Below are 15,635 nucleotides of genomic sequence, written 5' to 3'. Positions count from 1 at the left end.
GGGTGTCTGTTTTTGTGAGGCGACAAGGTAGCTGCTAGTTCTAAGGGGAAAAGGGAAACGTCTGGGTCATAGACCAACCGGAGCTGACTTCTCTGGAAGACTCAGGATGGGGCCCCTGGGGGCTCACGTACACTGCGACAGTTTAGCTAACTAGTACACACAGTGTGAGCTCTGGGATGAAGACACTGGCTCCAAGACAGCGGCCTTCCAAAAGTTTCATCACTGAGAGAGAGAGAGAGGAAGGGAGGAAGGGAGGAAAAGAAGAGAGAGAGAAAGAAAAAGAGAAAGAAAGAAACTTTCCCAGTCACATCTTTGGCAAGTGTCGTTTCCTGATACAGCGAGCCCCATTCTTAGAAATGGCTGGGCTTCACTGCCAGGGTTTGCTGAAAGCACTGTTTTAAAGCCAGCACAGAAAGACTGGCCCGAGGCCGAATGTGCTGAGCTATCTAAATCGACCCAGGCACGTGTCCAACGACAGCACCCTTTCTTTCTAGTTTTGGCCACCTCTGATCCTCTGGTACGCACCTTGAGAGCTGGGAATTCTGGGATGCTCTGGTTCTGTCTTACCTAACACCAAAAGCACTGGGCCGGGCCCAGCCCCTACCTTAAAAAAAACATCTAATGAACCCAGTGGGTGACTTCTCCAAGCAAGACTGGCAGCTCAGTCTAATTTGGAGGAAAAATGAGAAGCTGCCTAAAATAAGGTCAGAGACCAGATATGGGCCCTGGACCAACCAGATATGGGCCCTGGACCAACGGTCACTCATCGGAGCCTGGGATTCCAAAAACCCTCTGCTGCTTCTCTTGCCTGTAGGGGACCTCCTCCCGAGGCTGAAAATGTGCAGAGCAGAGCTGGGTATTGCCAGAAGCTTGGTGGATGACAGCCTGGAATGGGCCCTGCCGGTCAGAAGCCTGGGGCCCCAACACTGTGGTCCGTTGAGGGTTATCATCTGACTTGCCTCCAGGGATGCTAATAAGGTCCCCCTTATGCACGCAGCAGGGTGAGAGCATTCCTGGCCGCTGCTAATTTGCATAGAAGGCTTGAAATAACTGAATTATAAAATGCAATTGCAGATATGTATGCTCAAACAATTCGTCTTTCTAAAGGGAGCTCAGCTATTACTCTAAATGGGTTTCCTCCTGCCTTCTCCCCACTGCGTACAGCTGCCTTGGTGATCTGAGCCACCCTGCCCACTCTTTTTCAACACACATAAAATTTGAACGGTGAGAATTTCTTGAAGAGATGACTAATGCAGATAAGAAAATTAAAGATGTATTTTAAAAAAAAATTCCAAAGCCTGGGAGTGACCCACGTACTTCAGATAAGAGGGCTGCTGTTCAGTTTCTGCTGGGCAGGGGTGGGGGCGGCAGGGTTTTCGTCACGACTTCTCCTGGGCAAATGCTGAAAAGCCACTGTCCCCACTGCCACCACCACTGACAACAGAAAAACACATAAGAAGCCTTTGCCACGCAGATTTGCTTTCGGGCTGAACAGACAGATGTTTTCTAATTAGCATCTATCAACCTTAGGGCTATTATTAAAAGTTGGTTCTTTTGGTTTTATGGTAAAAATCTCTTATAAGTAATACCATAATCATAAAGATGTTCAAATAAAGTAAACATTTCAAGTCCCTGCCCACGGCCAATACATTTCTGAATAACAACCGAAGTAGCCGTCTCTCCACCTTAATAATGTTGGCATTGTGCAGTTCTTCCACAGGCCTTGTTTTACCTGATCCTTTGGGGAGGGGGAGGTAAATTGGCCCGATTTCACCATCCGCACTTCACAGCGGGAAGGAGTGGCGGACACGCAGGTGCGTCTCCCTAACCCCCACCGGGGAAGGGACTGGGTGAGGGACGTGCGGTGAGTCAGCAGACAGCCTGTTACCTCGGTGGCCAAGTGCTGCCTCACCCAAGCCATGACCTTCTCAAGGGCAACTGAGTCCCGAGGAGGGCTAGGAAGGCCCAGCATTTCAGCCCACCGCAGGGCCACCGTGATGGGCGACGCTCACTGCAGAGCGCCCCAGCCCAGGCTCTGTCCCATCTGCGACGCCATGGAAGCCGAATTTCTGAGCATGTGACACCAAGTGACCGTGAATCCAGAACGGGTCACCTTGAGCTGGCCCCTCTCATAGTCACCAAGTAATAAGCTCAGGTGGGTCTCACGATGATTCATCAGAGAATCGAAGGGGTCCATCTGAGATTGAGCAAAGCAGGAATAGAGGGCACATACAGGCTGCATCACGGAGAGCTCAGACCCCCATGGCACCGACCACCTTTGGGTCCGTGACCCTCCCGCAGCTCACACTCACGGTCCTGTAGGTGGTTCTTCACAGCATGCTGAAGGAGGGTGAAAAAGCACAAGCGTGCTTTGTGGGTGATTGGCGTGGTGTTTGCGTGCCTGTGAATGTTGCTGACAGCTGGGCTATGGTCTCAGTCAGGCCTGGCACCGAGGAAGGGCCAAGAGAAAATTCTGCTGAGCAGCAGAGCTTTGAGTCGTGCCCAAGGTCACCCACATGGTGTGAGAAGAGCAAGGGTCTGAGGTTAGGCTATATATGGGCTCATCTCCTGGAGTCTAATTTTCATAGGAATGATCTCTGACGTCTCAGCCTTATGAGTGAGGGAGTGAGATTTTATTTTCCTTCCCTTGGGGGTGGCTCCTTTTTTTTTTTTTTTTTAAGATTTTATTTATTTATTTGAGAGGAGAAAGAGAGAGCAAGCAGAGGGGAAGGGAAAAGCAGGGTTCCCGCTGAGCAGGGAACCTGATGCGGGGCTCGATTCCAGGACGCTGGGATCACGACCTGAGCCGAAGGCAGACGCTTAATGACTGTGCCACCCAGGCAGCCCGGGGAAGGCTCCTTTTGTCTCAGGATTGACCTGGCTTCTCTCTGGGGTCCCTCCCTCAGCTCAGACGGTCCCTCATAGGTTTAGGAGGCCACTCTGTCCTTTCGGGAAGTTGACGGTTCAGGATGACAGAAAATACGCGGCACGCATCGAGAACATATCATGAACCTAAGAGCTTCTGAAACTTCATCCCCAGCTCGGTGTTACAGTCCCTCCTGGCACAGACTTCTGAGAAAGCTGAACGAGGCCATGTGATTTTCTGTGCCGGGCTCAGCTAATAATAATACAGATCTAAAGTAAACATACCTAGGCATATGTGGAAAGTACTCTTAAATTCACATTTACAGCAATATGGTCAAGTTTTGGGGGAGAAGAGAAGGAGAGTCCTCAATTCGCCACTTAATTGGTGGCATAAGTTAAGCATTTCAGTTTATCGAATTTATTAATATTGCAGTTTACCCACAGTCAGATAGGGGAGAATGAAAAACTATGTTGATATCTCTCAAGAAACTTATTTAAACAACAAGGGTCATTTCCTTATCATGGAAAGAAAGACTGGCTTAAAGAAGCCTTACCACTTCGCTCCTCTGATTCTGTAACTACCTCAAAATTCTCAAGGCCTCAGGGAAAGAGAGTCAGAAATGGCTGGGAGACCTAGAGGGTAATGCCTTTGCTGCCAACAATCCTTACAAAATTAAACTCGCATCCACAGGCAAGAATAATGATGACAATCAGAGTAATCCCACTTAAAATAATGGTTATCTGTGGTTTTAAACCTTTCCTTTTGATGAGAAACACTTGGGGAGTTTTAAAAATATGTAAACACTGGGCTATTTCCTGAGACTGAGACTCATTTGTTCTGGGGAGGGAGCTAGGCATCTGCCTTTTTAAAAAAAAGCTCCCAGGAGGTTTAATGCTCAGCCTTGGTAGGGAACCACTGAACTAGACCTTGACTTAGTACCAGGTAATTTCTATCCCCACAGAAGAACGAACATGCATTTGGCAGGAGGGCCCTAAAGAGGCCTAAAGCAATCATCGAAAAGAGCTCTACAGAAATCAGGTAAACCAAAGTCCATTTTTAGTGACAACCCATGAGTCTCTATATTCAACAAAGATCCTGTGAATCTTTCAAAACACAATATTTTATCAAATCTACATTTCAGGTATGAATAGTGAGTTGATTATGAAAAATTAGACTATAAAATGCAAGGTTATTATTTTACAATATTTCTGATTTGAGTTCTGTAAATGGGAGGGCAAATTCCCTATTGGGTGTGCCAATTATTACACACACACACAATCTACTGTCCTGCTGCTACTGTCCTAGAGGTGTCCTACGACAGCCCAGGTTGCCGATGGACGGAACGCAAAGTGGCAGCCCAGTATGGGGAGAAGCATTAGTCCAGAAGCTAGGCGATTTGGACCTTTGTCCTGTTTCTGACACCGAGTTGGTGAGCTATTTAACTGAGATTCCTTTTCATCTGTAAAATGGAGATAATAGTGATTATTTAAATAACGGGAAAGGGAGTTGTGAGGCCAAATCAGATCAAAGCTCTTTATAAAGAGCTGAACATTTATATATCGTAGGATTTTATTCAGTATGAGTTTTGTTATTACATTGTCATCCTTTCACGTGCAACTTGACCCAGTGAGTCTTAGTCTTGTTGCACAAAAGGCCAATTTGGGAAATTATTCTTTTTTATTATAACCCTTGTTACTAAAGTCTTTATTTTTATTTTGGTTATCATCCTATCTCAGTAGCAAACAAACAAACAAAAAACCCAAAAGAAGTGCCAACTAGGTGACTTCAGCAAAACAGCCCTCAAAGACAAAATTATTATAAAGGCTCCTTCTCACCTATGTTATCCAACAGTACTTTTTCTAACTCACTTCAAGGCCCAAGACAAAGCCAGTGATTTCAGGACTCGGAATCCCAACAGCAGAACTGTCCTCGGAGGGCTGTTGTTAGCAGGTGGCAAGGGAGTGAATGTGACGACACTCTGTGAACTGTGTTGCACTAGGCCCATGTGGGTGATGTTGAGGTTAGGGGTCGTCAAAGAGACGAGAGTGTTAATGACAGTGATACAGACCAGCTGGCTAGCCTTGAACACACAGGTAAGGATGTGAACCACTGGTCCTCCCTCGAGTAGGAGATGTACTGAAGGAGACAGGGCAGTGTCTGGAGTTATGAAGTGCGGAACCGAGGACTGATTGGTTAGGGAATCTCGTGGTTCTAGGCCTCTACCTCATCCCTCTCAAATCTGAGAAAGGCCAAACCACTTCTAGAGAGTCTTCATTGGGTTTTCTTTCCCACATGCTCCTTTCTAGATAGTTCACTTGAAGCTTTGTCATGCATGTCTCTTGTTCATCTAAGTTCCTTTTCCCTCACAACCTCAGTGGGTTCTGCTCTCTGGACCATAGGATCGGTGTCAAAGCAGGTCAAGAGTTGGAGTGCAGAAAGGAAGGGGCATGGTGGTGAGGAAGGCCTGTCTACTTGTGCCCAGGGATATTTTGTAAATTATGTGTTCTTACTGTCCCGACTGCTCACCTTCTAATGGCTCAGCTCTCTTGAGACGGCTACATAGAAGTTTCTGCTTTGGTGGGGAAGGCAGGCATAGGAAAGCATTATCAAACTACACCAGGTTCTCAGAGCAGGTAGCTACGGTTTCCTTTTGGTTCAAAGATAGAAAAGACTTCATGGAGGAAGAGCAGTGAGAGTACACTGAAAAAATTCAACAAGAAACGAAACAACTGTGAGAGAGGTATAAACCTTCCAAAGTTGTTCACTTTTTTTTTTTTTTCCCAGATGGGAGAAGGAAAGTATCATTATCCTGTCATAGTGCTTCCTCCCCATCTTTTGGGTCTCTTATTCTGGCACCTGAAAACTTCTTCCTCTAACAGCTGGGGACTTTTTCCTCCCAAGAGCCATCTGTCCATTCCTAGTTGATACATCTTGGATCAAAACAACTGTGTATAGGACACACCCTCAGTTCTTCTGGGTTGGGGTGAGAGGTCAGAGGTCAAAAACCATCGATCCCTCTCCCAAGCCAGGAGCTGGCTCATTGGGTTAACACAGAGCAGCAAAGGGCCATGAAGTCATGTCCACTGAGACATGGCAGCCTTGTGGAACTTGGTCAGAGACATCACTGCGCCAGGCCTGATGCTGATGGCCCCTCTCTGTTACGGACATGTAACATGTTGGATGGGTGCTCACAACTTGCAGTGGGGAATAACACCCCATCTACCTTCATCACGGTACTTGAAACTCAGTCCTTTTATGACAGGCTTTATCAAAGTGTTTTTGTTTTTTAATCTCTGCAAACTTCCCAAACTCTGTTGAGTTTCTTCTCACTGACTTCATCTAGCCCTGTGCATTCTAGTAGTCAGTGTCTGGGACTTCTCTTAGAGCGAACTTTCTCATGAGAGTTTTGGGGTGAAGAAGTAGACATTCTTCATACTGACTCTTTTTATAGGAAGATTAGGCAAGAGTCCAGGAATGTAAACAGACAGGCCCAAGAGAATGTTTTGTGTGTGAGCAGATCCCAGAGTGTCCTGGGCTGCACTGGGTGGGGGAGGGAGATCAACCAGAAACCCAGTAAAGGCTTATTCTCTTTGTAACCCCCTGGCTTACTGCAGAGTGAAACGATGGCTCCAAAGAGTCTCTCCCACAGGGTCAGTAAGGCCTCTTGGGGCAGACTGCTCTGGCTCTGCGGATACAGGCCTTCCTATGAGACCACGATGGAGAGAGGCACCAGAAATAAGTCAAAGACAAACTCTCCTTTTCTTATGGGCACTTGTGAAGGCAAACTGAGAAGGGAGGTGAGGGGAAAGGGTGCATGGGTGGGGTCAGGGAAGTTGAAGGAAAGAGAAAGAATGTAAAAAATATCTAGGGGTCTTGTAAATACAGAGAGATGGGGGTATCTGCATGATCCTGAAATGGGCTCAGGTGGCCATTTGTTTATTCTACATCAAAATTTCTAAATCCACACAGTAAGCTTCCACAGGAGAGAACTATACTTTTATTGTGTGTATTTTTTTTAAGAGTTTATTTATTTGAGAAAGAGAGAGAGAGAAGAGAGCGTGCACAAGCAGAGGGAAGGGGCAGAAGGAGAGGAAGAAGCAGACTCCCCACTGAGCAAGGAGCCTGATGAAAGGCTTGATCCCAGGACCCCGGGATCATGACCTGAGCTGAAGGCAGACACTGGGCACCCCTGTGTGTATATTTTTTAATGTATGTGTGTTTTTAAGTTAAAAGAGTGTGTGTACATTTTTAAAATTAAGTTTTAAATTACCCAGCAAAGTAATATGCACCTTTGCTAAGTCAGAAAATACCTCCTGAGTGCTCTAGAGAACTAAATTTAGCAGGCTTTAGTAATACTATAATAAAGGTGAGTAACTGACAATGAATGCTAGGACGTATGGAAAGTTGGGTTCTCTTGTGAGCTTCTGGAACATTCCATAACAAAAGACTACCTTGGTCCTAGCTTCCTAAAAGCCAGTGGATAAATGAGTTGGGCTGTTCCACTTTGGATAGACTAAGGGGTGACCAGATTTCATGAAGAAGTATAAAACAAAATATAAAAAATTTTGCTTAGGACAAATTTAGGGTAAATGAGCTGAAACAGCAGCAGAGAGAATTTTGGTTAAAAAAACAACAACAAAAAACCCCAACAATTCACTGATGCAAAAAAAAAAAAAAATTGTGTCCTGTTTCCCTGGCGGCTGGATCTAGACTCTGTGGGCCAACTAGTGTTGAATAGGAAAAGCATCTGACCACAAAGGCACAGGTATAGTTAGGTAAATAGACTGAACACCGTGAGATCCAGCTAATGTTCTGTTTCTATGAGTCTACCCTTTCTCCTTTCCTCGGCTGAGGCATCGCCTTTTTGCAGTAAACGCTGCACTGTGACTGCCTCCTCCTCGGCCTGGGCACCGTGGTCTGGACACGTCAAGCATGGTCCTGTTTTCGGAGCAGGCTGTCCACAGGGCCCATGCTCTCCTCTCCCCACCATCAGCCAACAATGCCACCTTTGCCCGTGTGCCTGTGTCAACTTACGCCAAATCCTCCAGCCCTTCCTGCTGGGGGAGCGTGGCTTTAGTTGGCAGCATGCCCCCATTTCTGCCACCCGTCTCCTCCAAATGAGGCCCTTCCTGGTAAGCTGGGCCCAACAACACTGCGCTGGCGGAGTCCAAATAAAGAAGCCGTGGTAACTGCAGCCTGGGGAGAGGTGCTGTGTGGTGGGGACCTTCTTCATGGCCATGCCGTTCCAGGTATCAGCGAAGAGCACAACCTGCTCCCCCAGCCTCCTCGGAGCGAATATATCCCCCCAGAGGGTGAACTGGTCTTGGAAGATGAATTGCAGTGCGTCAAACTGAAAGGCACCATTGACGTGTCAAAGCTGGTCACAGGGACAGTTCTGGCTGTGCTCGGCTCTGTGGGAGACAGTGGGACGTTTCTGGTGGAGGACCTCTGCTTTGCTGTGCTTGGTCCTCAGAAGCCTGCACCCCCACCCTGACACAGACAGGTTTGTGCTGCTGGTGTCCGGTTTGGGCCTGGGTGGAGGTGGGAGCGATAGCCTGCTGGGCACCCAGTGGCTGGTGGAGGTGGTGACAGGGCAGCTGGGGGACGAGGGGAAGAGTGCAGAGCTGCTCACATGTCCTGGATTGTCCTTGAAGGGAATGTCCGAGCCACAACACCCAGAGCAGAGATTTTGTCAATAAGGCCACATACTTAACCAAGAAACCCAGGCAGCCAGCGTGGAGGCCGTCGAAACGCTGGGTGAGATCCTCCTGCAGCTGAGCTCCTTGGTACCTGCGGATGTGATGCCAGACAAATTTGACCCAACCAACTCCACGCTCCCCCAGCAACCCCTGCACCCCTGCATATTCCCACTGGCCACTGCCTACTCCAAACCGCAGTTAGTCCCCAATCCCTACCATGCCACCACGGATGGAGTCAGATTCCTACGGACATCAGGATAGAATGTGAGTGACATTTTCCGGTCCAGTAGCACGGAGCATCACTTGAAGATCTTGGAGCGGACCCTGCCTAGTGGTCACATCAGCCCCACAGCCCCTGACACTAGGTTGCTACCCCTTCTACAAGACAGACCCATTCATCTTTCCAGAGTGTCCTCACGGCTACTTTCGCGGGAACACCCCAGCTTTGGCTCTAAAATCTTCCGAGGCCCAGAGGACCAGAGGGTACTGTGGTGGCTGTCCCAGACTTCAGCACTGGGCAGCACTGCCTCGTAAATCTCGGAGCCTGGCCTGCCAGCCCATCAGCTTCTCAGGCTTCACCGCAGAGAAGGGCTGGGGGACCTGGCTCTGGGCCCCTGACTCACAGAGACCTGGGCCCTCTGTTCCCTGCAACGTCGTCCTGCAGCAGCATTTGCTTTACAATAAAAGCCTGACTGTGGAAAAAACCGAGGTGGGGGGGGGGTGGCAGGCACGGCGCCAGTCCAGGGGGCAGCTGAGGCGGAGGCCGAGGAGGAGGCGGACTGCCAACAGCCCAGGTCAGAGAGCGGAGGGACCCACACCCCCGGCGAATGCAGATGCCCCAGGGGAGCCCGCTGCTGCTGGCACTGCCCCACAGCAGCTGCTGGACGGGGACACGGTGCAGGCGGAGCTCATTGCCGAGAAGAAGGGCCTCTTCCGGAAGCATGTGGAATATGAGGTTTCCAGGCTGCGCTTCAAGTCCTCCGTGTACAGACCGTGCAAGGACTTCGCCGTTTTCCACGAGACGCTGCTGCCGAAGATCCCCTACCGCGGGGTGCCGGCCCTTCCGCCCAAGAGACTGCGGGGAGCCCACCCGGAGTTCAGCGAGCCAGCGCCCGGCCCCGAGACGCTTCATTACGCTGGTGGCCTGGCACCCCTGTTCTCCGAGGATGTGGCCCTCGGGCTGTTCCTGTCCTTCAGTGGCCCTGCTGTGCGGAAGGAGTTAAAAGACTCGGCTCCGTGCGCTGGAGATGACTCATGAACAGTAAGCCGCCGTCTCCTCCAGCCAAGGACTTCCTCCCCGCTGACATCCAGACTCTGTTTGCCGTGAGCCGGGAGCTCATTCGGAACATCTCCAACAGCTTCCACAAGCTTCGCGATCTGGCCGAGCAGATTGCTGCCAGTGCCATCGACAATGCTGCTGACCTCATGTGCCGGAAGAAGCTGAGCGCTTTGGGGTCAGACACGACCACCCGCTCCCCTCCTGGGAGCCACTCTGAACAGCAGCGCCTGGGGTCTCTTCAACAGGCACCACCGAAAGGCCTGTCATTGAACTTGCACTGCTTGCTGCCAAGCAGGGCGAACAGGAAGAGAATGAGGTGGTGGAGAAATTGAAGCTCTTCTTGGATTTGCTCCAGTCCTAAAGACCTGTGCGAGCGGCCGGGAAGGCTGTGCTGGACAAGCAGCAGTGCCCCCAACCCAGGGACAGCCTGCTGAAGAGGCTGGTGATGAGCCTGAGCCTGACTGTGCAGCAGCTGGAGTCCCACGTGAGGAGCAGGAGAGGCCGGCCAGACGACGCGGCTTCCAGCGGCTTCTCCCTGCGTGGCCTGCACCAAGAGATGGAGCTGGCCCACGCCTCCCTTCCCCTCACCTCCCACCTTCTCCTGCCTTTGTCACCTCTCCGACCCAAGGGCACAAGGAGATGAGCAAGGTAGGGAATGACCTGAAGCCCAAGCTCAACTGCTCTTCATGGGACCCAGTCCCTCCCTGACCCCACGGAGGTCCCGGCAGGCTGGCATATCTCCTCACTGGTGCCAGGGGGGCAGGAGCTCCAGGCGGCCTCACTAAAACTTCTTTCCAAAAAAAGCAAAAAACAAGCGACTTCCCCAGGTGTCCTCCTATGCAGAACCCCCCACCGTAAGTTCCATTTGACTCAACACATCCGAGACCTTCCTCGAAGTAATAGGCACCAAGAAGACACTTCCTTCCCCGGGATGGCAGAAGCCCTTAATGCCCTCCATGTGTCTGAAGAATGTCAGGAGCCCATCATGTGCCATGGGCTGGGGACTTGGGAAAAGTAGGTCTGACCCCAACTGTGTTGTTCACTGGCTGTGAAACCAGGGCAAATAGCCTAACATCTCGGGCCCGTTTCATCCCCTGTGTCATGAGGGACTTGGACTAGGTCATCTCTTAGCTCCTTCCCAGCCCTGCTTGTGTCATTCCATCAGAACGTGTGCTTTCCCTGGGCTGAGGTGACTGCGGGCCCACAGGGTGACATCAACAAGAGATGGGGCTGTTTCACCGGCTCCTCCCCCCGCCCTCTTCTCCCGCATTTATTTCTGGAAGTCCGCAGGGATCTCTTGCACATGCTCACGTCTGCCGTGTGCTTCCTCTTCTGCCACGTGCTCTTCCGGACGTTCACTGCCCGAGAAGCCACTTGAGGACCCCTCAGCCCCACAGCGGCCGGCCCCCTCCCGACAGTGCTAACGTCTGTGTCCCACTGCACTTTGTCCCCAGAGCGGCATAGACCAATGAACTGCTGCCGTTTCCAAAGACTTCAGTACTTCAGCCGGCAAGGCCCCAGTGTGAGCACAGAAGCAGACACATCGTCCCCCTTCCTACTTTCAGTTACCATTCGTTTCTCTGCCATCAGAATCATGCTTTCTATAGCTCTTCCAGCTTTGAAAACTGCTGCGGCAGCTTGAGCTCGCGGCTTCTCTTTCCCTGGGGCCAAGCGCGGGAGCTGCTGGCGTCCGAGATGCCCCCTCCCGCTCCCGCCACCTAAACCCCTTCCAAAGTGACCCTTGCCCATGTTTTTGTCACACACACCCAGACAGGTCTGAATCCCTGACATGGGGACTCTTGAGGCTGAAATGGGGGACCCTGATATGCTATTTAAAGAAAAAAAAAAGAAACAAAAAAAGGAACAGAAATCGCAGGAATCTTGAAGCTATTCATCTTGAAGACTATTCATGGAAGCAGGGAAATTAAACACAGCATCCTTGAATAAATACCCTCCACACCTAAGCTTGGGCTATTGTTTCCTCATAATGACAATTTACCTCTGGGAGTTGGAGAACGGGGACTCAACTACTGCCCAGTCCAATCACGCAGTGCTGGATCAGGTAGCAGGAGGAAATGAGGACAAAGCTATATTGTCAGGAAGCCTGAAGGCTGACCCAAACAAAGCAGAGCTCCAGAAAACTATTGTGGAAATATTTCCTCTATAGCTGCCTGGGGTTGTTCGACCCAATCCTTAGTCAGAATGGACCGGGAGACGAAAACTACTTACCACTTAGCAGCGAAGCCTACGTGTTGCTATCCCATTAAAGAGGAAAAACATAAAGAGAAAAATAAGGATAGTGGTGTGAGCCACAACTCAGGAGAAACCCACTCTTCTGCCCCAACTGTCTGCTTTCTCCTTGAGAGACCTTGAGGTCACTTTCCAGGAGAAAACAGCCATTCGATTTAAACACACACCTTCCTTTTAAGAAGCTCCTACCTGCTCACCTGCTCATGTGATTACCTGGGGGGCCATTGAGGGTTTAGGAAATCCCAGAGGCAAAAGGGGGGCCCAAGATAGTGAACCGAGAATCTTTAGTAGTGAATGGTTGGGCTGGAAAAATCGGAAGTCGAAGTGGAATCTGAAATGGGCTCTGTCATCAGTAAGATCCCTTAGCCATTCTGCTTCCGTTGCTCATTGCCTGGGTATCCCAAAGCAGACTTCAATGCCCTGCTGGAGGACACGGAGGGTATGGTGGACATGTGTTTAAGCCACAGTTTGAGCGAGATTAAATTTCCCTAGAATCTACCAGAGACTTCCTGGTTGGATTTTTTGTAGTATTAGTAAATCAATTCCTTTGCCGAGAGTGGGAGAAGCTGTAGAGAAATCCTGCAAAGGGAAAAAGTGAAGATAAATCTAAACATGGAATGAGAAAAGGGACAGAATTTCTGCTAATGGGCTGCTTAGTTTATACATTTTTCCATCCACTTATTCAGCAAGTATTCATGGGACCCCTACTATGTGCTAAGCACTATAGCATTGGGGAGATATCTGGGAACAAAATAGAAAAGGTTGTTGCTTTTTTGTCTGTAAGGGAGACAGACTAATAGGACAAAAATAAATTATGTAACTGTAATTGTGGTGAGCGTTAGGAAGGAGAACAGGGTGCTATGAAAGCAAATAGCATGGGTGGTGATGGGTCAGGAAAATTTCCATGAGGAAAGCTGAGCCCTGAAGGATTAGCCAGATGAAGGGGAGGGGAGGTTGGGGAAATGATCTAAGCAGGAAATAATAGCACGAGTGAAGGGAGAGGCAGGTGAAAAATGAATCTCAAAAAAACTGAAGCCATCCATAAAGAGCAAATGAGCAAAAGTCAAGAGAAGGCAAAACAAAATGGAGCCAAACCACAGTGGGGCCAAAAATCTGCTCCCAAAAGGTGCCAACCGTGGTGGGGGAGTTGGGACAGGGACCCTTCCACCCATCCTGGCTTCTGTCCCTCCTACATTGATAGTGAAAGGCCTTGTATGGAAGCCCACGGCCAAATCCTTCACTACGGCGTCCCCAAGACATTATCCTAAGCCAGATGGGGGCCATAAATTCTTTATAAAATTATATGGTTATCCAATGACCCAATGGGATACAACGGAAATCACCGAGCACCTCTGATGCGGCAGGCAATGTCTGCGCACTTGGCGAGCATTAGCTCATTTAACATTCAAGATAGTGCACGTTTTATGCTCCACGGAGGAGACGCAGCCCAGAGAAGCTCAGTGGGTGGCTAGCTCAGAGAGTTACAGCTGGAGACGAACGGGCTCTTGTTGGTCTGACTCTTGTGTCTGAGCACGATTCCGCTCTGCTCTGTGACCTTGGAGGAACCAGTGGAGGTCATCTGGTCCCAGCCTTTAACTTTGTAGAGGGGACTTGGAGCTCACAAAGGTTAAGAGACTCAGTAAGGCCTTGGGATTAGTGGCAAATGCAGGACTAAAGCTCTGGCTCCCATTGCTAATCCGTGTACCTTCCCTGTTTCTTACTGTTTTATAAACCCAGTAAAAACACACACTAGTGAATTATCAGGATGCCAAAACTATACATAATTCATCATTTTTCTTGACTTACACCCTTTTCTTCCCTGAAAACTTCAGTGTTGAAATATGTAGTGGGAACTTCCTCCTGGGGCGGGGGCGGGGAGGGGAAGACTACTGAATGGTACATTTTGCAATGCAGCAATCATACTTTATTTTTGAATTTGGCTGTTTGGACTTCCAACTCTATTAAAACAGGACATGCTTGTATTAAACAACTGATTTCTGCTTTTTATATTCTTCTATATTCATCTAGTAAAATGGAGAGTCTTTTTTTTTCTTTTAAGATTTTATTTATTTATTTGAAAGAGACAGAGATAGCGACAGACAGCATGAGTGGGAAGGAGAGGGAGAAAGAAGCAGGGTCTTTGCTGAGCAAGGAGCCCAATGTGGGACTCGATCCCACGATCCTGAGATCATGACTTGAGTCGAAGACAGATGCTTAACTGACTGAGCCACCCAGACACCCATAAAATGGCAAGTCTTAAATAAAGTATGTATAATCGATAATATCTCAGTCCATATACAATCAGTGAAACAATACCGTGGAACGGAAGGTGGAAAATGGTGGCCGCTGTTCCACCCGAGAGTTCTCCATGGGCTGTGACAGACTTGCTTCTAATTAGTTCTGACTTCATTCTTCTGGCCTTGGATTCTGCATCCGGGAAATGAAGGGATTCTACCTGATAGTACAAATTATTTTAGATTTGAACTTCAGTGCGACAGTGGGTGTTGGAGGTATATTCACAACTGGCCCATCCTCTCCTTCTCAACTACACCCAACCATCATTTTCACCTGCCTGTCCCTTAACTTCAATTTCCTGCCCTTCCCTCCTGGGTTTTGCAAATATCCAGGGGGATCCTCTGACATTTTCAATTTCAGGGCCTGAGCGCCCCCTAGACACACAGAGGTAAACCATCAGCTCTGGAAGAAATCAGGGCTCCTGGAAGCTGGCGTCTCACTGAGGTCAGCACCAAATCCCTGCACTTCCCTTTAATCCTCCAGGCAAGAACCCCAGGGTTTTCCTGATTTGGGCAGGGGGTGAGGTTGGAAGACAAGAGGGAGCGGGTGGCAAGCCCTGCCATCAGTCCGACCCCGCAGTGCAGGGGCTCTGTAGCCTTGCGGCCCCAGGGGGTGCATTCAGAAGGGAAGGGGGTGAGCCAGAGGCCGAGCAGATGCCGCCTTGTGGCCATAAGTCAGGGGCCACACGGTGAGCATGTCAGGGCTAAAGAGCAGTCACTGGAAAAATGGACTGTTCCACCAAATACATTCACAGAAAATGACCCAAAGGTGATTAATCATCCGTTTTCGTGTTGCTTACGTTATCTTCCTGACTCTATAAATATCGTGCATGTGTTTTCAACAGATTTTATCCTTTTGTATACACCATTTTTGCTGCTTTTTCCATTCCCAATACTGTTTTGTATACACCCATCCTACACGCATAGCCCACGTAATACTTACTTTAAAGCTTTTATGACACAGCCATACCACAGCAAGGCGCTTCTCAAGAAGCAGAGTGTGTTCACACACATGCGCGTGTGTGCGGTGTGTGTGCTCTGTTATGCTTGTGATGCCCACGGTGCGTATGTTGTGGTGAGTGTTTACGTGTGTGGTGTGATGGGCACATTTGTGTGTATACATCGGTGGTATGTGTATTTGTGTTTCTGTGTGTATGGTATAAGTGTTGTGTGTATGTTTGTGTGGTGTGTGTGTGTGTGTCTGTACGTTTGTGGTGTACATTTATATGTTTGCACGTGTATGTGTG

The 15,635-nt window shown here is 49.2% G+C and overlaps 2 pseudogenes; both read left to right on the top strand.

Moving 5' to 3' along the window:
* The first annotated feature begins 7,761 nt into the window (after positions 1–7,761).
* Positions 7,762–9,264, top strand: LOC123801427 (DNA polymerase delta subunit 2 pseudogene; annotated as a pseudogene).
* Positions 9,265–9,320: 56 nt separating this feature from the next.
* Positions 9,321–13,940, top strand: LOC123801370 (sorting nexin-8 pseudogene; annotated as a pseudogene).
* Positions 13,941–15,635: the final 1,695 nt, after the last annotated feature.

The sequence above is a fragment of the Ursus americanus genome, chromosome 2 (genome assembly GCF_024610735.1).
Source record: "Ursus americanus isolate L20-20 chromosome 2, mUrsAme1.1.p, whole genome shotgun sequence".
Classification (NCBI taxonomy): Eukaryota; Metazoa; Chordata; class Mammalia; order Carnivora; family Ursidae; genus Ursus; species Ursus americanus.
Note: the sequence above shows the minus strand (reverse complement) of the source record. Positions and strands in the feature narration are given on the sequence as shown.